The sequence below is a fragment of the Cetorhinus maximus genome, chromosome 23 (assembly GCF_964194155.1).
Source record: "Cetorhinus maximus chromosome 23, sCetMax3.hap1.1, whole genome shotgun sequence".
In the NCBI taxonomy this organism is placed as follows: Eukaryota; Metazoa; Chordata; class Chondrichthyes; order Lamniformes; family Cetorhinidae; genus Cetorhinus; species Cetorhinus maximus.
In genome coordinates this window covers 45179621-45201552 of record NC_135901.1, presented here as the reverse complement: position 1 = coordinate 45201552, position 21932 = coordinate 45179621, and the positions used below count along the sequence as shown (strand labels likewise).

The following is a 21932-nucleotide window of genomic DNA, read 5'->3' as shown; positions in this document are numbered from 1 at the left end:
TGACAGTTCACACAACGGGAGGGGAAAGGATTTCCCTGCCCGGAAATTGAACCTGGGCTGCGGCAGTGAAGGCACCAAATTCAAAGCACTAAATTCTCTGCTTCCGTGAAGTGGAGACAGTCTCCACTGATAAACCCAGCAACTTTGATTCTAACAAAGCGGGATGGAGAAAGACTCAGTTTGACCGTTGACACTGTTGGAGGAATGGAGAGCTGGGGATCACCCATGAAAGCAGCAAAGTTTAATATCAATGGCGCCCATCATGCAGCTCCAACTCACAACCGACAGGTCCAGTGTCATTCACTCTGCCAAGTGATGATGTGTGCATCCCCTAGCTCTGGTCTCCAACGCGCAGAAAGACAAATATGTTCCATTTGGAGCCTCAGTTTGTTCTGAAATTCAAAGTGTAGAAGGTAATCGACCTACAAAAGCCCCAAGGTTGCAATGCATTCCTCTCAATCATCTTTAAAATCACTCAACATAGAACCATAGAATTATAGGAATGTTACAGTGAAGAAAAAGGCCATTCAGCCCATCATGTCTTCGCCACCAAAAAAGAGGAAAAATAAACCAGCCGCTCATTATATTCTCACTTTCCGGCACCTGATCCGTGGCCTTGCAGGTTCCAGCACTTCAGGTGTTGATCCAGGTACTTTTTAAATAATTTCAGCGTTTTAGCCTCAACCACAAACTTAGGCAGTGAATTCCAGACGCCCTCCACTCTCTGGATGAAAAATGTTTCCATTTTAATTTTGCATTCACGGGATGTGGGCTTCACTAGCTGGGCCAGCATTTATTGCTCGTCCCTAGTTGCCCTTGAGAAGGTGGTGGTGAGCGGCCTTCTTGAACCACTGCAGTCTATGTGGTATGGATACACTAACAGTGCTGTTAGGGAGGGAATTCCAGGATTCTGACCCAGCAATAGTGAAGGAAGGGCGATATATTTCCAAGTCAGGATGGTGAGTAACTTGGAGGAGAACTTCCAGGTGGTGGTGTTTCCATCTATCTGCTGCCCTTGTCCTTCTAGGTGGTAATGATCGTGGTTTTAGAAATTTCTCTCTAAGGATCTTTGGTGAATTGCTGCAGTGCATCTTGTAGATGGTACACACTGCTGCTACAGTGCGTCAGTGCCGGAGGGAAAGAATGTCTGTGGATGTTGTGCCAATCAAGAGGGCTGTTTTGTCCTGGACAGTGTCAAGCTTCGTGAGTGTTGTTGGAGATGTACTCATTCAGGTAAATGGGAAGCAGTCTATCATACCACTGACTTGTGACATGTAGATGGTGTACAGGTTTTGGGGAGTCAGGACATCTCCTGAGCTACTCGTCGCAGGATTCATAGCCTCTGACCTGGTCTTCTAGCCACAGTATTTATATGGCTATTGCAGTCAGTTTCTCATCAATGGTAACCCCCAGGATATTGATAGGGGTGGATTCAGTGATGGCAACGTCAAGGGGCGATGGTCAGATTCTCTCTTGTTGGAGATGGTCATTGCCTGGCACTTGTGTGACACAAATGTTAATTGCCACTTGTCAGCCCAAGCCTGGATATTGTCCAGGTCTTGCTGCATTTGGACATGGACTGCTTCAGTTTCTGAGGAGTCGTGAATGGTGCTGAGCATTGTGCAATCATGAGCGAACACCCCCGTTCTGACCTTATGATGGATGGAAGGTCATTGATGAAGCAACTGAAGATGCTTGGGCCGAAGACCCTACCATGAGGAACCCCTGCAGTAATGCTCTGGAGCTGAGGTGATTGACCTCCAACAGCCACAACCATCTTCCTTCCTGCTAGTGTGACTCCAACCAGTGGAGAATTTCCCCCCTGATTCCCATTGGCTCCAGTTTTGCTAGGGTTCCTTGATGCCAAATTCGGTCAAATGTGCCCTTGATGTCAAGAGCAATTACTCCCACCTCACCACATGAGTTCAGCTCTTTTGTCCATGTTTGAACCAAGGCTGTAATTAATTCAGAAGCTGAGTGGCCCTGGCGGAACCCAAATTGGGTGCCAGTGTGCAGGTTATTGCTAAGCAAGTGCTCCTTGATAGCACTGTTGATGACCCTTTCCGTTACGTTACTGATGATGGAGAGTAGATTGATGGGGTGATAAGTGGCCGGTTTGGATTTCTCCTGCTTTCTGCATACAGGACATACCTGGGCAATTTTCCACATTTCTGGGTGGATGCCTCTGTTGTAGTTGTACTGGAACAGCTTGGCTAGGGGCGCAGCAAGTTCTGGAGCACAAGTCTTCAGTGCTATTGCCTGAACTTTGTCAGGGCCCATAGACTTTGCCTCATCCAGTGCCCTCAGCATTTCTTGATATCACGTGGAGTGAATCGATTTGGCTAAAGACTGACACCTGTGATGCTGGGGTGCTCTGGAGGAAGCCAAGATGGATCATCTACTCCCCTCTGCTGGCTGGAGATTGTAGCAAATTAGTCAACCTTATCCTTTGCACTGATGTGCTGTACTCCCCGCCATTTAGGATGGGGATATTTGTGGAACCTCCTCCTGCAGTGAGTTGTTCAGTTGCCCACCACAATTCACGACTGGGTGTGGCAGGACTGCAGAGCTTAGATCTGCTCCGTTGGCTGTGGGATCGCTCAGCTCTGCCTATCACATGCTGCTTATACTGTTTGTCACGCAAGCAGTTCCGTGTTATAGTTCTGGCAAACCTGTTATTATTCACTTTACCATTTACCATGATGATAGATAACGAATGTGAATAAGGTTTGCAATAGCAAACATGTGTTCACTCCCCTGGGAACTGAACCACATTGAAACACACACAGACAAAAACACCAAGAGTGACTGAGGAGAGAAAAACGCCCAGAAAACCACCAACTTGGTTCAGTTTTGTCCCCGACTGCAGATTTGGTGAGTGCTTGTCAATGAATGAACACGGAAACAAAGCAGGACAGAACTCATGGGAACAATTGTATTCCATTTAATCAACTGTGGAGGAATTTGAAGGAAGAAACAGTGAACAACGCAGTCAGCAGGATTCGAACTTGCATGGGGAGACCACAATGGATTTCAAATCCATCAACTTAACCACTCGGCCACAACTAAAGCTGCTGGGCAAAACAGTCACGTTGTTCAACCAAAATCATAGAATTGTTGCAGCAAAGAAAACTGGACTCGGTCTCACCTATTTCCGGTCACCGCACAATTTATATCGCTCCTCCTCATTCTTCCCAACAAACTGAAGCATTGCAGACATCGGCATTCCCCAGCGCATCCTGAGGGATTTACTGAAGGGACCGAAAGAAAGCGAATTAGCTGGAATTTTGACAGCGGTGCGATTTGAATATAATTTAAATCCAGTTTGTCAAACCACTCAACCACACTTAGCACAGCGAATGTCCCTTCAACCATTGCTTCGAGTGCGACCAGCCCTGAATTAGAACAGAACAACGGAGCAGGAATGGAACCATTTTGCCCCTCGAGCCCACCATAGTATTGGAGAATCAGAGACAAGGTTACATTTGGCCCTGGTCTGAGGAACATGGGAGTAATGAACAGGAGGAGGCCATTCAGCACTTCGAGCCTGCTCCAGCATTCAATAAGATCATGGCTGATCTGGTTCTGATCTCAACTCCACTTTCATGCTCCCCCACCAGAGACCCCTCCGCCCTCCACCACCGTGCTTCCCCCCACTCCCGCCCCTGGCATAAGCCTTGATTCCCTTGTCTGTCAAAAATCTGTCTAATTCGGCCTTGAATAAATTCAGTGACCCAGCCTCCACTGCTTTCTGGGGAAAATAATTCCACAGACCAACGACCCTTTGAGAAAGAAAAAAATCTCCTCATCTCCGTCTGAAAAGGGAGAACTTTTACCCTTAAGGAAACTGATTGACCTGGTCCCATTCCCCCGCCTTTTCCCCGGAGACCTGCATTTTCTGTCCAATTCTCTTTTGAAATCCGCGATTGAATCTGCCTCCCTCACACTCTCAGGTAGTGCATTCCAGATCCTAACCACTCGCTGTGGAACAGAGAAACCCCTTTAGAATTGTACACTTTATGTGATGTTGCCTCTCCTCATTTTTCCTTCCAACATGAATCAGTTCACCCTTCCCTACATTAAATTTCAGGTACGTTTTAGCAGTTTACTCGAGGAGTTCCTGTGCATTAAGACAGATCATACAGCGATAAGAAATAAGGTTTTCCCTGACTAGCAATTGAACATAGGCTGCGACGGTGAAAGCACCAAATCCTCAGCACGAAACTCTCCAACTTCCAGTGAAGCCGAGGGCAGTGTTCGCTCAGAAACCAGCGGCTGTGACATTAACATAGTGGGATGCAAAGAGAGTCAGTTTGAGCGGTGACACTGCCGGAGGAATGGAGACCTGGGGTTCACGCATAAAAGCAGCAAAGCTTCAAAAACATGCGGCGCTCAGATCGAGCCCACGACCCTGAGATTAAGAGTCTCATGCTCTACCGACTGAGCTAGCCGGATGTACACAATGCTTGCTTCCTATGCCAAAATTCAGGTAGATCAATGTTGTTTTCCACCTGGAGCCTCAGCTTGTTCTGAATTTCAAAGTGTAGAAGGTAATCGACCTACAAAAGCTCCAAGGTTGCAATGCATTCCGCTCAATCATCAATAACACCAATTAAATATTCCTCTTCTTAGCTGCACAACATTACAAACTCCACTTTCACCCTGATATTTATCTCTTTCACATTTTAACATGAAGCTGCACATCTCATGTGAGTTAAGTTTGTGATCTTGAATATGTGTTCGCCCCTCGGGGAACTGAGCCATATTGACACACACAGAGAAACGCACACAGACATGTCACCAACTTGGCAAATTATTGTTCCATTTCAGGGGCCAAATGTCGTGAATGTTTGCAGATGAACAGGAGTAGAAATGCCAGTGTGTTTGTGTGGTTTTGTTTCTCATTTCACTGATAATTTATTCTGCAGACAGTTTGTGTCAATCAGGAATGAGAAGAAGGGGAGTTGGCAGGATTCGAACCACATGGCAAAACGCATGAACCACTCGGCCAGGACAACTGGGTAAAGGTTGCATGTTGTTTATTTAAAATAATAGAATGAATACAGTGAGTCCAGTGAAAGAAGGCCTTCCAGTCCTTGCCATTGTCCCACCTTTTCTCAGTCTCCCTGGGATTTATACTGCCTCTCTTCATTCTCCCAACAGAAATACAACACCGCACAGCTTAGCTGCCCCTTCACCGCACTGAGAATCTTTTGGAAGCGACTCAAATAACAAAGCACCAGAAAGTTTGGCAGTGGTGGGATTGAAGCCCAAATCACCAGAGAGATCGAAACCTGAACCAGCGGCTGAGCCCACTCGGCCTCACTACCACATTCAGATTAGACACAAACATTGTCTTCACCAACATTGACACTGAATTAGAATATAATCAAATTATGATCAGGAATTAGCCATTCGAACCGTCGAGCATTCTTAGCTACTTAATAAGATCATGTGAAAACTTCAATCATCATCCACTTTGTAACATCCAGGAGTTTAGTTGCTGAACAGTCTCCACTGAAAATAAAGAGAGAAATGCCCTGCTAACTGCTTATGTTTTTGCTGATATGAAGTCAGAGAACTAACATGGATAATGTTTGGCTGGTTAAAATGGGTAACTGAACCACATTGACACACACAGAAAATCATAAATATGCGCGTTGTTAAGATTTGAAATAGTGAATAATTTCAGATTGTCTTTCAATGTGCAGAAAGTGGAGCTGTGATCAGCTTTAAGCTCAGAAGATGCACAGCAAGAATGTATATTACAGCTTGATGCTCACAGTGCCTGTTGGGACTCGGTGAGCTGTATCTAACGATTGAGACCATTTAATTGTCGTTCAATGTGTCCGGTTCCAAATTCTGTGCTCGAAATGATAAGTAAACTCGCTGAATTTGCTCAGTGTCTTGAATTCAAAGCATCACATGGAAGATAAGAAAGTTCATCTGAACCGTGGTGTTAGGAAACATAAAATGACAGAACGTTACAGCAAGGAAAGAAGCTATTTGGTCCTGTGTGCTGCTTTCAAAGAACAGTGTGATTGCTTGTTCTGAATACTCAAAAATATTCGTCATTTAGGAAGAATGGGCGACAAGGAAAACGATGCGGGGTCGCACTGTTAATAAGGAACTAGATCAGTACATTAGTGAGAGAGGGCCTCAGATTGAAGGATCAACATGTAGAATCGGTTTGGGTGGAGCTAAGAAACAGCAAGAGGCAGCAAACATTGGCGGGAGTTGTTTATAGGCCACCAAACTGTAGTGGTAATGTTGGGCATGGGATAAATAAGGAAATTAGAGCTGCATATGACATGAGTAATACAGGAATAATATTCTGCCTCGCACCACCAGCTCTATAGTCAGTGTTTTGTAACCTATCACAGCCCTTTTCTTTTATTTTCACCCCCTCATTCCGACTCTGGGTTTATTCCCGAGTTTTGCCCTTGTGATATTTCCAGCTCTGATATGAAACTTCCACTCTCACTCCACCAATTCTAGCAGAGTTAAACCGTGTTATTTTCAACCAGCAAATCAATCAAATTGATTTGAACAGCTCGCCTAAGAGTAATAAGTTTCAACTCCTTAATCAGGAATCGAACGCAGGCTGTACTGATAAAATTTCCCATTTTAACCATTAACCCAGCAGCTTGGCCCATGGAAGCTGCTTATGGCATTTTTTTCATTCCAGATCTCTTTCAAAAGAGGCAAGTTTCTTTGGCCATATGGCCTATATGGTTTGAACACAAGTGACCTCTTCAGCCAATGAGAAAATTCATTGCTGTTAGCTGAAAGATGAAATCGATACTTTCCTGCTTTAAGAAAGTTCTTAAAGCCTTCTCCTTTCTCGGAGCTTTTAGTCATTTGACTGATTATGTGGCTCTGTGTTACACTTTGTTATATAATGATCCTTGGGAACGCCTTGTGCCGTTTCATTCGGTAAAAGGAGCTTTATAAATATAAGCTGTTGTTGTAGTCCACACATAGAAAGAGACAGACTCCTGTTGCTTCTTTCATCCTGATATTTTTCACTGTAACATTGTAATGAGAAGAATTCACAACTAATGTGAATACAGCTTGTGCTCGTAAAAATGTGTTCACCTCCTTGGGGAACTGAACCACATTGACCCACATAGAGGAACATACTCAGAGGTATACACCGAGACTGACAGAGGCCGAAGGAGAGACAACTGCCAGAATGAAATTATGTCAGCAAATCGGCTCAGGATTTTTTTCCATTTGCGACTGGAGGTTTGCAGAAGGCTGACAAATGAATGTAAATATGAGAACACGGATACGTTTGGAGCGCTTTTCCCCGATTCAAACAATAATTAATTCTGTCTGCGTGCAGTTAAAACCAGAAATAATGAGAAACATAGTCGTCAGGATTCGAACCTTGGCAGGAGTTCTAATGCATCGCCTTTTCCACTCGTCCACGACTACAGAAGATTTTTCTATGCTACTAGTGTTTGTATGAAATCATAAATTAGTTACAGCAGAGAGAGCGGTCTTTCTGTCATTGCCATGACCTGATCTTTTCCCCAGAACCCTGCAATTTATACTGTCTCTCCTCGTTCTTCCCAGTAAACTGGGAATGAAAGAGTGAGGATGATCCAACCCAACCAATTACCGCCAAATCAGTCTACTCTCCATCATCAGGAAGGAAATGGATGGAGTCATCAACAGTATCATCAAGCGGCACTGACTTAGCAATAACTTGCTCACTGATTCCAGTTTGTGTTCCACAAGGGCCACTCAGTTCCTGACCTTGGTTCAAACATAGACAAAAGAGCTGAACTCCCGAGGTGAGGTGAGAGTGACTGCCATTGACATCAAGGCAGCATTTGACAGAGTGTGGCATCAATAAGCCCTCGCAAACCTGGAGTCAATGGGAATCAGCGGGAAACGCTTCATTTGTTGGAGTCATATCGAGCACAATGGGAGATGGTTGTGGTTGTTGGAGGTCAGTCATCTTAGCTCCAGGACATCACTACAGGGCTTCCTCAGGGTAGTGTCCTCGGCCAAACCAGCTTTACTAATGACTTTCCTTCCATCATATGGTCATAAGTGAGGATGTTCGCTGATGATTACACAATGTTCAGCATCTTTCACGACTCCTCAGATAGTGAAGCTGTCCATGTCGAAATGCAGCAAGACTTGGACAATGTCCAGACTTGGGTTGACAAGTGGCAAGTAACATTCGTGCCACACAAGTGTCAGGCAATGACCATCTCCAACAAGAGGGAATCCAACCATCGCCCCTTGATTTTCATTGGTATTTGCAGCACTGAATCACCCACTATCAACATCCTGGGGGTTACCATTGACCTGGAACTGAACTGGACTAGCCATATAAATACTGTGGCTACAAGAGCATGCTAGACGCTAGGAATTGTGCAACGAGTAGCTCACCTCCTGACTCCCCAAAGCCTGTCCACCATCTACAAGGCACAAGTTAGGAGTCTGATGGAATACTGCACACTTGCCTGGATAAGTGCGGTCCCTAGTACAAATAAGAATCTGGACACCGTCCGTGGCAAAGCAGTCCGCTTGATTGGCACCACATCCACATTCACTCCCTTCACCAACGATGCACAGTAGCAGCAGTGTATACCATCTACAAGATGCACTGCAAGAATTCACCAAGGCGCCTTAGACAGCAGCACCCAAATCCACGACCATTACCATGCAGAAGGGCGAGGCAGCAGATAGTAGGAGCACCACCACCTGGAATCTCCCCTTCAAGTCACTCACCATCCTGAATTGGAAATATATCGCCGTTCCTTCACTGTCACTGGGTCACAATCCTGGAACTCCCTTCCTCACAGCACTGTTGGTGTACTGACACCACAAGGACTGCAGCGGTTCAAGAAGGCAGACCACCTTCCCTGGGGCAATTAGGGATGGGCAATAAATGCTGGCCCAGACAGCGAAGCCCACATCCCGTGAACGAATTTAAAAAAAATCCATGTTAGCCCGCAAATTATATTGCCTTGTTCTTCTGACCAAAGTAAAGCGCTGCAAACGTCAGTGCCTGGAGCAAGTCTGACGTATTTGCTCAAGTGAGGAACTAGCTGAAGCTTTCAATATTGGTTTTCTTAACCCGAGTTTCCAAATGGGAATTGTGCAATGGCTTGAAAGCGAAAAAAATACAAGGCTAAGGAGAAAGAGAAGGAGAATGCCATTTATTATGAAGCTCTTTGTGCAAAACTGACATAGGCACGATGGGTGGAAAGTCCTCTTACTGTGATGTGCCATTTGATGACGACATTGTTGATCAGTCTGTCTCCAGCATTCCTAATGAGAACAGCCGAATTCCATTTCTTCAAAACAAAGACCCAAAGTGCTGCTGCATGACGTCACAGTTTAACATTCCAGACAGCTTCATTGGGCTCTTTGCAGCACAGGGATTATGGAGGCGAGTGGGGTCATATCCGCTTCACTTATGATGGAGCTGCGGTTTGAAAGTAGCTGGTTTATTTGAATGCGTGAAAATTCGATAATTTACGTTTGTTGTAAATATGAACACGAGGGTTAGAATTCTGCTGACTAAAGTTTTCACCATTTGTGATTTTATCCAAATTAATAGTCCCTTAATTAGAAGGAAATCTTTCCAAATACGTCCGTATTTTCTGATTTCCATTCATTTGAAAGCATTCAGGAAATTTGCTTTCAGAAATCGAACAAGCACTGAGCCAAGTTGGTGCCATCTTTGCTTTCTGGGCCTGTGTCTCTCCTTTGGCCTCTGTCACACTCGGTGTATATCTCTCTGTGACTGTGATTGTCAATGTGGTTCAGTTCCCTGAGGGGGTGAAAACGTTTTTAAAGTTGCAAACTTGATTCACGTTAGTTGTGCAACTTCATGATAAAATGTCGTAGAGGAAAGTGTCAGTGTGAAAGATAAAACAGGAGATTCGCCCTTTCTATATATATCCTACAACAACAACAACTTATATTTATAAAGTGCCTTTAACCAGTTGAAACGTCACAAGGTGTTCCCCAGGATCATTATATAACAAAGTGTAACACCGAGCCTCATATTCCGTCAGATGACTAAAAGTTCGGTTAAAGGGGGAGGCTTTAAGAACTGTCTTAAAGGAGGAAAGTATCGATTTCATGTTTCACTAACAGCAATGGTTCTTCTCATTGGTGAAGAAGCCGCTTGTGTTCCATCAACACAGACCGTTTGGTCGGGGAAAGTTGTCTCCTGTGAAAGAGGTCGGGAATAAAAAATAAATGTCAAATATGCCTCCATAATTCAAATGTCAAGCCTTTATTGCTGGTTTCCCTGATGTCCAGTGAATCGGGATTGGCGCTTCCATTGGACCAACAGTGAATAGGGTGGAGGGTTTTGGAAATCGAAAGTTGCACATGAGCAGCTTATTTCAGCTTTTTCAGCTCACTGTCGATTTCATGTTCCAGCTCACAGCAATCGTTTTCATTGGATGATGAAGTATTTTGCCTTGAACCTAAACAAGCAGTTTTGTGGTGAAAAAGATCTGAACTGGAAAAAGAGAAATCAAGTGCAAGAAAAAAACACGGCCTCAGTGAAAAATAGTGGGAACGGGACAAGTAATGTTAGAAAGACAAACCTTCAGGCTTTGTGCCTTAACGCAAGGAGCAGTCACAATAAAGTGAATGAATTAACTGCGAAAATAGATGAAAATAGTTATGATATAGTCGGGATTAGGGAGACATGGCTGCAGGGTGACCAGGGATGGGAACTGAACATCCAGGACATTCAGTATTTCGGAAGGACAGACAAAAAAGAAAAGGTGGTGGCGTTGCACTGCTGGTTAAAGAGGAAATTAACGCAATAGTGAGAAATGATATTAGCTCCGACGATAATTAATCTGTATGGGTAGAGCTGAGAAACACTAAGGGCCAAAAAGCGTTCGTGGGGGTTGTATACAGACCCCCAAACTATAGTGGCGATGTTGGACATGGCATTAAACAGGAAATTAGAGACGCATGTAATAAAGGAACATCTGTAATTCTGGGTGACTTTAATATGCATAAAAAATTGGGCAAATCAAATTATTAACAATACCATAGAGGCGGAATTTCTGGAGTGTATACGGGATATTTTTATGGACCAATACATTGAGGAACCAACGAAAGAACAGGCCATCCTCGACTGGGTATTGTGTAACGAGAAAAGAATAATTGGCAATAATTTTGTGCCACGACCCTTGGGAATGAGCGACCATAATATGATAGAATTCTTCATTAAGATGCAGAGTGACATAGATTCTGAGACTTGGGTCCTGAATCTTAATAAAGGAAACTACAATGGTATGAGGCGCGAGTTGGCTATGATGGATTGTGAAACGTTACTTAAAGGGATGGCGGTGGATAGGCAATGGCAAACATTCAAAGAGCGCATGCGTGAACTGCAACAATTGTTTATCGCTGTCTGGTGCAAAAATAAAACAGGAAAGTGGGCCAAACCATGGCTTACAAAGGAAATTAGGGATAGTATTTGATGCAAGGAAGAGGCATACAAATTGTCCAGAAAAAAACAACAGACCTGAGGATTTGGAACACTTTAGAATTCAGCAAAGGAGTACCAAGGGATTGATTCAGAAAGGGAAAATATAGTACGAGAGTAAGCTTGCTGGGAACATAAAAACTGACTGTAAAAGTTTCTATAGGTATGTGAAGAGAAAAAGATTAGTGAAGACAAATGTAGGTCCCGTACAGTCAGAAACAGGAAAATTTATAATGGGGAACAAATAAATGGCTGACCAACTAAGTACAGACTTTGCTTCTGTCTTCACAAAGGAGGACACTAATAACGTACCAGAAATGTTGGGGAGCACAGGGTTTAGTGAGCTGGAGGAACTGAAAGAAATCAACATTAGTAGGGAAATGGTGTTGGCAAAATTGATGGAATTGAAGGCCGGTAAATGCAAAGGGCCTGATAATCTGCATCCCTGAGTAGTTAAGGAAGTGGCCCTAGAAATAATGGATGCATTGGTGGTCATCTTCCGAGATTCTATAGACTCTGAAACAGTTCCAAAAGGTGGAGGATAGCTAATGTAACCCCACTATTTAAAAAGGGAGGCAGAGAGAAAATAGGAAATTGTAGGCCAATCAGCCTGACGTCGGTAGTGGGGAAAACTCTAGAGTCCATTGTAGAAGATTTAATAGCTGAACACGTGGAAAACAGTGGCAGAATCGGACAGCGTAAGCATGGAGTTATGAAAGGGAAATCATGCTTGACAAATCTACTGGAATTTTTCGAGGATGTAACTAAAAGATTTGATGAGGGGGAGCCAGTGGATGTGGTTTATTTGGACTTACAGAAGGCTTTCAACAAAGTCCCACATAAGAGGTTGGCGTGTAAAATTAAATCGTATGGAATTGGGGGTAGTGTATTGGGATGGATAGAAAACTGGCTGGCAGACAGGAAAAAAAGAGGAGGAATAAACGGGTCTTTTTCCGATTGGCAGGAAGTAACTAGTGAGGTACCGCAGGGATCGGTACTGGGACCCCAGCTATTCACAAAATATATTAATGATTTAGATGAGGGAACTAAATGTAATATTTCCATATTTGTAGCTGACACAAAGCTGGGTGGGAGGGTGAGCTGTGAGGAGGATGCAGAGATGCTTCTGTGTGATTTGGACAAGCTGAGTCAGTAGGCAAATGCATGGCAGATGCAGTATAATATGAATAAATGTGAGACTATCCACATTGGTAGCAAAAACAGTGAGGCAGGTTATTATCTGACTGACTATAAATTGATAGAGGGGAACGTACAACGAGACGTGGGTGCCCTCGTACACCATTTGGTGAAAGTAAGCATGCAGGTGCAGCAGGGAGTAAAGAAGGCAAATGGTATTTTGGCCTTCATAGCGAGAGGATTCAAATATAGGAGCAGGGATGCCTTGCTGCAATTGTCCATGGCCTTGGTGAGACTACACCTGGAATATTGTGTGCAGTTCTGGTCTTCTTATCTGAGGAAGGATGTTCTTGCTATCGAGGGTGTGCAGCAAAGGTTTAACCAACTGATTCCTGGGATGACGGGACTGACGTATAAGGAGAGATTGAGTCGGTAAGGGTTATATTCAGAAGATTTTGGGGGGCGGGGTAATCTCATAGAAACCTAAAAACTTCTAACAGAACTAGACAGGGCAGATGGTGGAAAGGTATTCCCGATGTTGGGGGTGTCCATAACCAGGGGTCACAGTCTGAGGTTACGGGGTAGACCATTTTGGACTGAGCTGAGGAGTAATTTCGTCACCCAGAGAGTGGTGAGCCTGTAGAATTTGCTACGACAGAAAGTAGTTGAGGTCAAAACATGTTTTCAAGAAGGAGTTAGATACAGCTCTTGGGGCGAAAGTGATCAATGTATATGGGGAGAAAGCGGGAGCAGGCTAGTGAGTTGGATGATCAGCTATGATCATAATGAATGGCGGAGCAGGCTCGTGGGGCCGAATGGCCTACTCCTGCTCCTATTTTCCATGTTTCTATGTTCCTATGGCACATGAGAGCTTCCATCTCAAGAATTATACTTGCCCGAAAAAAGAACTCCTCTTAATTATTTCACAAAAGGAGCCAACACGGACGAGAAAGGACGGGTCAGTTAGATATAAAGATCAGTGTATCTCTTTAATATAAGAAAAACCGTGTTGTCAATGGTCGGACACCTATGGAGAGTCGGTCAGCAAGAGTACAAGACAGAGCTTCTATGATGTTGACTGTCTTAATTGGCTGTTCCATTTTTGAACTAATTTAACAATTAATTGGAATGGATATTTCAATGTGTTCCATAACTCCTGCCTGAATTTCTTCTGAGTCACGGTATAAATACACGTGTTCGTGCAGCAACTCAGAAGCTGAAGCATGTTTCCACATTCCTGCAGAATAAACTTTGGATTATTGAAATTGAAACCGGTGAAATAGTCAGTTCTTGTAATTCGAACATGGAAAAAATTGATAACGTACGTGAACCACAGGAGGACGAAGCTACCAGAAATTGTGAAGAGTAAAAGGATGCATTTTTTTCTGCTCTCCATCTCTGGGTCCCGCTGACTCTCCCCATTGCTCTGGACACGGAGTCTTTTGCGAGCTCTACTGGCCGCAACAATATGTCTGACAGTGAGAACATTGAGCAGTATGATGAGGAAGACTGGGACGCATGGGGTTAGAAGACGATCAGACCAGTCAAACGCCTTCCATATGGGTGTAGCATAAAATATAGGTTTTATGTTGCAGTACAAGGCTACGTTATTAATTGTATATAAAGGCTCATATGTTAGGTAGAAAGGGATGTTTTTCAAACAGCTCAGGATACAAACCATTGCTATGACAACAGCCGCAGTTTTGACCTTGCAGTATTTTGGTTTCAGCTTCTGGCAACAAATGGCCACAAATCGATCAAAGGTGAAAGCGATTATTAACCAGACGGAGCAGTCTCGAGATGAATAAATAAGCACAGTAGTGGCTGTACATGCTGATGTCCTGGACAGGAAGCTATTTCTGAAATAGATGCCACCTATTCTATTCAATATCACCGCGGTGACAATGACCAGGAGATCCATCAACGCCATGAACAGCAGGTACCGAGTGATACATCTGGAAAGGCCACAACCTCCGCGAGACAGGATTACAATTGTCACTATATTAGCTGCAAAAGGAACAATAGTTACAGATTAGAATACAATTAATAATTTTAGTTCGGCCTGATGTGGTACAATATGTATAAGTCTTCTACGTTTTGTATTAATATGTACCTGTTCAGCGCAGATTTACTGAGTAATGAATGTTATAACAGGAAAACTTATTGTGCTTGCTGGATCTGAAGTCATAACTCACTGAACTTGGGACAAGCAAATGCAGCTGAACGAAATTAAATGTGGTGCCAGGAGATAGTGATTCATCAATAATTAACCTTAAATTAAAATGAATAAAATCATCTTGATTAACTTTAAATCAACGTGAGAAAGATTGAGATATTATGCCATTAAGACGTCGGGAAAATCACTAAGTAATTTCAGCAGGGTATGAGGGTATGAGTCTATAATGAGTTATTGGGAACTGTTATTCCACTGTCGCTTGAAAAATGGTAATGGTAGCAATGAACAGTAATTTATTCTTTATGGTAACGTTTGAGGCAGCTCTTTCTGCCGCTCCTTGTCATGCGACAAGGCCATTGTGTCAGGTATCACTGTGACAACGGCACATCCCGCAAGGAATCGTTCAGTGACAGCTCTGTGCGGCGTTGTAACATGCGAGGCAAAATGGTAGGAACAATTGGTATGGACAATGTAGCTAGAACCTTAAATTCAGCAAGTGCAGAACTTAAATGGAACGATAAATGTCGCAAGTAATTTTAGAAATGGCGAATAGAGTCTTAGTATACATAAGAAATTGTGAATTGCTGGTTTACGTTTGGATCTGGGTGCCCAACGGGTACTTCAGTCACTTTAAGCATATATGCAATTTGCTGTTGGAAGTTCATGTTTAATCCGGTTCCATCACTCTTTAACGCTTTGGCTTCCAGTTTACAACAACTTCATACATTGAAAATATCTCTGAATTAACTCTTCCAGTTATTTTGCCCAGTAAATTAAATACGTGTTCCCATTTCTTGATTTTGAATACCTCTGTTAACCCTAACCTCAATATACTTTGACCCCAGGAAAACCACCTCAGCTTCTCTCGTCTCTTCAGACAACTCGACCCTTACATTTCGGCCATTGGACTGGTACCCTGGAGAGCAAATCACTTGATTGTTGTGTGGAGACAGCAACGACCTTGAATGCTAACTTTAAAAACATCGCCCGCCTTGCCATAGCATTTGAATTGAGAATCCAAGGGGAACTCATTTAGGAAAAGTGGAATAGATCGAGTTAAATTTTCCGGGTTGGAAGAAGGAGAACAGGAATCGTAATATTTATGCAGTCTAATTAATAGGAACTGCGAACTATTAAATGTTGATTAACCGAAATAATTAACCCAATATAGCACAATATAAATTCATGCACTGGTTGCATTCAGTGATGGGCGCTTCTGTCTTAAACAAATCAACTAAATGGTCATTTTCTGTGAATCGTTATCAACGTAAATTGTGATCTTAACAAAACTTGTCAGTTATTCGTTCAATTGTTTATTGAATTGTTTAAGCGAATGACTGCTGTAAGTATGTCAGAAGAGCGGACATGGACGTTTAACTTAACAAACGCTGTTACATCGAACAACAACTCTTTTCAGGTCATGTTGTATAAGACAGTTGACAGTAAATTTTCAACATTCACAAAAGGTGCGGGTCTTGTGAGCCAAACAAGCATCAAAGTAATACACCAGGAAATATATCTGAAATATCGTCCAAGTTGCCCCAATCGTTGAACGGGGGGAAAAATAAATACACAATGATCGATTTGTCCACAGGCTCATACCTGATACACGGTATTTCGGCACAACACGCTCTATACAAACTAAATATATTGAAATAGCAAGATACACCATTGATAATATCCAATAATGGAAGAATAAATCTCATAAGATTAGTTAAAAATAAGTTTAATTGATCTGGAACCGTTCATCTGATGCACCCGCAGCAGATGGAAGAAAGTCAGCTCGATTTCGAAGGAGATCCCTGGAGCTGTGACTGCTAAGTATGTAACTGAAACCGAATGCTGAGCAAGGGATAGATATATGCGCAGTTAATTCCCGCTGTGAAGCACAGTCACGTTCTAATGTCAGCCTCCTATAGGCTCCCTGAGCTCCTTAAGCCAGGAAATAATGGAACTTCGACTTTCCCACACCAGGGAGGCAAGTGATTGGAGAAAATTCTAATATGGTTAAGCTATTATTGTCAGGTCGCTGATGGATGGAAGTTTTTTTTTTTCACTCATTCTCAACGTTTAAACCATGTTAATATATTAGCATCAGCCCATGTTAGATCCGATTAGTGCCACGATATATCAATATTTGCTAGTGTTTACATTGGTTAAAATAATGTCATTAGGTCGCTTGTAGATCCGTCTTGTGTCGCTCTGGGTCAGTGTTCAGGAGTTTAAAAGTACTATTGTCCATTCGGTGTTAGAATAGGTTTGCGTCACCCTATGTCAGTATTTAGCAAGGTTAAAGTATCATTATCAGATCTCTGTTTGAGCCAATTCTCTAATTCTCTGTCAGGAGTCAGGGAGGATTGAAGTACTTTTATTATTTCAGTGATGGGGCCGGGTTGCTTCACTCTGTTCGGGATTTTGAAAGCCAATGAAATTTTTAAAATAAAACCCCGACATCGCCACATATAAAACCATTGGATGTGCAGAAAGCGCTGCTCTGGGTGTAAAGTTCATGGTTATCTGGCGAACCAAAGCAATTAAAGCATAAGAAAAAAAAACAACATTCAGAAGTACCAACAGAGAATTGGGTCACAGAAAAAGAAAAAAAATAACTGCCAAAGCAATAAATTAGAAAATGCATGCCGAAGAATCCGGACAGTGCGTTAAATAATAAACTGTGCGGTTATCTCCGCATCTCACCTGGAACCCCGATAGCTGCAAGGACAGGATAGTAAATGGAAAATAACGGACCATTTGATGGTGAGTGCATTTTCTGTATGAGACTGTTTACTCGAAATGTTCCCAAAGTATGCTCTGTGACAGAAACGATCCCTTATTTATCAGTCATGATGCAATTAGGTAGCATCAACTTGGGTATTTTAGTTACGGAAAAATAAACAAGCAAATCACTTTCATGATGATGTGTCCTGAAATAGACCATGATATAAAGTATCATGCAGACACCTAGAGGAAAATAACATCTCTATAACATATATCCACAAAAGATAATGCAATGCAGTGGTCAGGTTAAAACGGAAGGCTGGACATTGCATACACTGTTAGACAGAGTTGCATGCATCCTGCAGCACAACAGGCACTGTCCTTCTCTGCAGTGCTGCCGAATTGCTCGATATCGACGAAACTCTCCCCACCCAATTTGTTTTCTAACTCAGCCAACGATCTCCATCAGTCTTTACTCATTCAGCTTATAGAATCATAGAATAGTACAGGGGTTAAGGCGTATAGATCATTCAGCTTGCCGTGCCTGTGACGGCTATTTGCAAGAGAAATTCAACTAATCCCACTCCCATTCATTGCCGCATAACCCTGCATTTTTTCTCTTCGGGTAATTTTCCCACACATTGTTGAAAACCACGATTGGGTCGGCCTCCGCCACACTCTCAGGTATTCCAGATCTTAATCACTCGCTGCACCAAAACCTTTTAGCTCATTTGGTATTTTTGCCATTCATCTCAACTCCATGACCTCTGGTTCGCGGCCCCTTTGACAATGGGAATGATTTCTGTCTCTCCTGACACCTCGTGGTGTTCATTATCTTCACAATATATCGTTCAGATTTTCCTTCTTTAAGAAAAAAATGCAACCTTTCGTCAAAACTGGCGTCCCTCGGCCTGGAACCATTCTCCTAAATCTCTGCTCCCTGTCTTAGGCCTTCAAGTGCATCGTAAAGTGCGATGCCCATAATTGAACACAATGCTGTAGTTGTGACCGAACTAAACTTTTTCAAATTTTCACAATGACCTCTTTGGTCTTGTCTCTCCCTGTGCTTATAAAGCTCCGCATTCTGTTTGCTTTCTTAAGCACTTCCGAGAATCCTTCCGGGCTTCCTCTGAAAACGATCTGAGCTATTCCTTGATGATCCCCCTGTCGGGATCACATCTAAATGTTTGCCACTTTTTGGGTAAATACATTTTATTCCTGAATTATCTAATAATACGTAATTGCCGGTTTTATATTTAGGGCTTGTAGTTCTTATCTCCCAACAAGTGGGAACATTTTACTCTCAAACAAGCTTATAAATCCAGTTCATAAGCTTTCAAACCTTTATCAGTCACCGCTTGGCCTTAACTTTATTGAAGTAATTTGCCATTAAAAAATCACCATTTCCTAATAAGTATTTCCAGTTCCTTCGAGTATCGTCCGTGTGAAGCAGCTTGCACGGCCCCAAGTGCCAATATAAACATTTACATATACATATATATAGTACAAATGTAACATGTGTTCACAATGCTTTGAGTGCTGTTTATCCAAAGTTGGATACAATTGCAACACAGCTTATCTGTTTCTCAGTTACTTTGCTTCACATATAAATTCCAATGTCTATTTGATTTGTAGTGGTCCTATTAACCTGTTTAGTCACGATGAACGATCTGAAGCACATAATCACATAACATTTACAGTGCAAAAGGGGACCATTCGTCCGAAAGAGTCTGCACTAGCTGTCTGGTAGAGCATTCTACCAAGTCCCAACCCCTTACCTTATCTCCGTATCCTTGCACATCCTTCATTTTCAGATAGAAATCCCAATCCCATTTGAACACCTCGATCGAACCTGCCTCCACCACCCTCTCAGGGAATTCGTTGCTGACTACAACCACACTCTGGAAAAAAAAAATCCTCAAAATATTTTTATTCGTTTTGCCAATTATTTCCAGCCTGTGGCCTTCAATTCTTGAAGTTCTTTTGACTGGAAACAGTTTCTCACCATTTACCCCGCCCACATCCATCAGGATCTTGACTACCTCCATCAAATATCTTCTGAGCTTTCTTTTGTCCAAGGACAACAAACCAAACCTCTCCAAGATATACTCAGACCAACATTTCGTCATTGTTGGAATCATTCTTTTGCACTCTCTCCAATGAATTAACATGTTTCTTCAAGTATGGCGCAAAGAACTGGATGCAGTACTTTAAATGAGGCCTAACTAGTGTCTTATACAAGTTCAACGAGACCCCTTTCTCTTGAAATCGATGTCCTTATTACTAAAGCCTAAAATAATATATGTTTTATTAACAGTTGCCTCAATCTGCCCAGCACATTCAATGGTTTATGCAGATGTGCACCAATGTCCCTCTGTTCATGCCCCTCCTTTAGAGGTGCTCCCTTTATTTTATACTTTCTCTCCATTTTCCTCCTTCCAAAATGAATCACCTCACACTTCTCTGCTTTGAACTTCATCTGCCATTTATCTCCCCAATACACGAACATGTTTATGTCCTTTTGAAGTTCAAGATCATGTCCATCACAGTTTGCAACATTTCCAATCTTCATATCATCTGCAAATTTTGAAATCACACCCTGTACACCACAGTCTAGGTCATTAATATATATCAGGAAGTGCAAGGGTCACAAAACTGACACCTGGGAACTCCACTACAAACTTTCTTCCAATCTGAGAAACTACAATTTATCATTACTCGCTGTTTCCTCCAGTCAGCAAATTTCTTATCCGGGTGCCTACTTTCCCTTTAATTCCATGAGCTTGAATTTTGCTCATTGTCTTTTGTGTGGCTTTGTGTCAAATGTCTTTTGAAAATCTATACACACCACAGCAACAGCTTTACCCTTATCAACCGTGTCTGTTAGGTCCACAGAAAACTCCAGCAAGTCAGTTAAATATGATTTCCCCTAAATTAATTCATGCTGGCTTTCCTTAATTATCCTGCAATTGCCTAATTGACGATTGATTTTCTCCCAAACTATAGTTTCCAGAAGCTTCCTTACCAGTGATGTCCAACCAACTGATCTGTAGTTGCTGGCTTTATCTTTACAAGCCGTTTTGAACAAGAGTTTGACATTCACAACCCTCCCGTCCTCTGGCAGCACCCCCGTGTCGAAGGAAGACTGAAGCAATGTTATTAGTGTCTCGGCAATTTCCAAACTCACTTCCCACTGTCCCTTGGATGCAACTCATCAGGCCCTGGTAACCTATCTATCTTAAGTAAAGATAGCTTAACACCACCTCATTTTCAATTATAAATTCTTGTCGTGTATCAGTTACCATCTGTCTCACCTCGGCCAGGGTAACATGTTCTTCCTTTCTAAATATAGATGCAAAGTATTTGTTAAATAGCTCCACTATATCTCCTGCTCCCACTTGCAAGTCCCCTTTTTACCTGTAATCGGCCCCACTACTATTTACCACCCTTTTGTTATTCGAATGCTTACAGATAATCTTGGGATTCCCCTTTATGTTAGCTTCCAGATTCTTTTCGAGCTCTATTTTCGTTTGTATTATTAGGTTTTTTTTCACTTCCCTTCTGGCCCTTTCTAAATTCAGCTTGATTCTCCATAGCATCATCTACCTGACATCTGTCGTGCGCACACTTCATTCTTTCATCTTCACCTCTATTTCTCTCATCCAAGGCCCTCTGTATTTATTTATCGTTCCTTCACCCGTCAAGGAAATGCACTTTGAAATATTCAGCAGTACGTTGATCAATGTTATTTCACCTTTTTCATTCCTTAACTCTAGCCAGGGAGATTCTGTTTTTGTCCCTTCTGGAACATCCTAAATCTCCAGTTCTCTAAAGCCATCATTACTCAATGCTGCCACTTCGCAACCACCCCCTCCTCCCGCCACGCCGCCCCACCTCCCCCCCGCCCCAACGCCCCCGACCCCCCAACTCCACCCCCACCCCCCCAACCCCGCCACCATCACCCTCCCACCCCCGACACACAGTTTTCTTCCTTTCCTGCCGGTCCGAAGGGATACACAGAAATAATTAACGCCCAGTCCTGCCCCACTTTTTGCCAGGACCCTGTGAAAGCAATATCAAACATTCATTTGCAACCTATGCCTGTACTTCAGCAATCCTATTGAGGACCATCGGTGTGTTCGCATATCTGCGCATTAGCCCTGATTTAGGCTTATTTTACATCCCTCTCATTCTGACCACCTCTAATGACTTACTATTGCCTATTCTATTTCTATTTAACTCTAGAATTATTCTATTTACTTTTTTAACTAATCTCTGAAACAACCTTCCTATCAGTTAATACTAGTTCCTACTGCCACTTTTTCTCATCCCCAGTCTGTATTTCCTTCAGGTTCCCACCACTCCATTGCACCACCCAACCCCATGATAATGTAGTTTAAACCATCCCCAACA

At 42.8% G+C, this 21932-nt stretch overlaps 1 pseudogene; it reads right to left on the bottom strand.

The window, feature by feature from the left end:
• Positions 1-21932, bottom strand: part of LOC144698018 (uncharacterized) — a 75563-nt pseudogene that overhangs the window by 51900 nt on the left and 1731 nt on the right.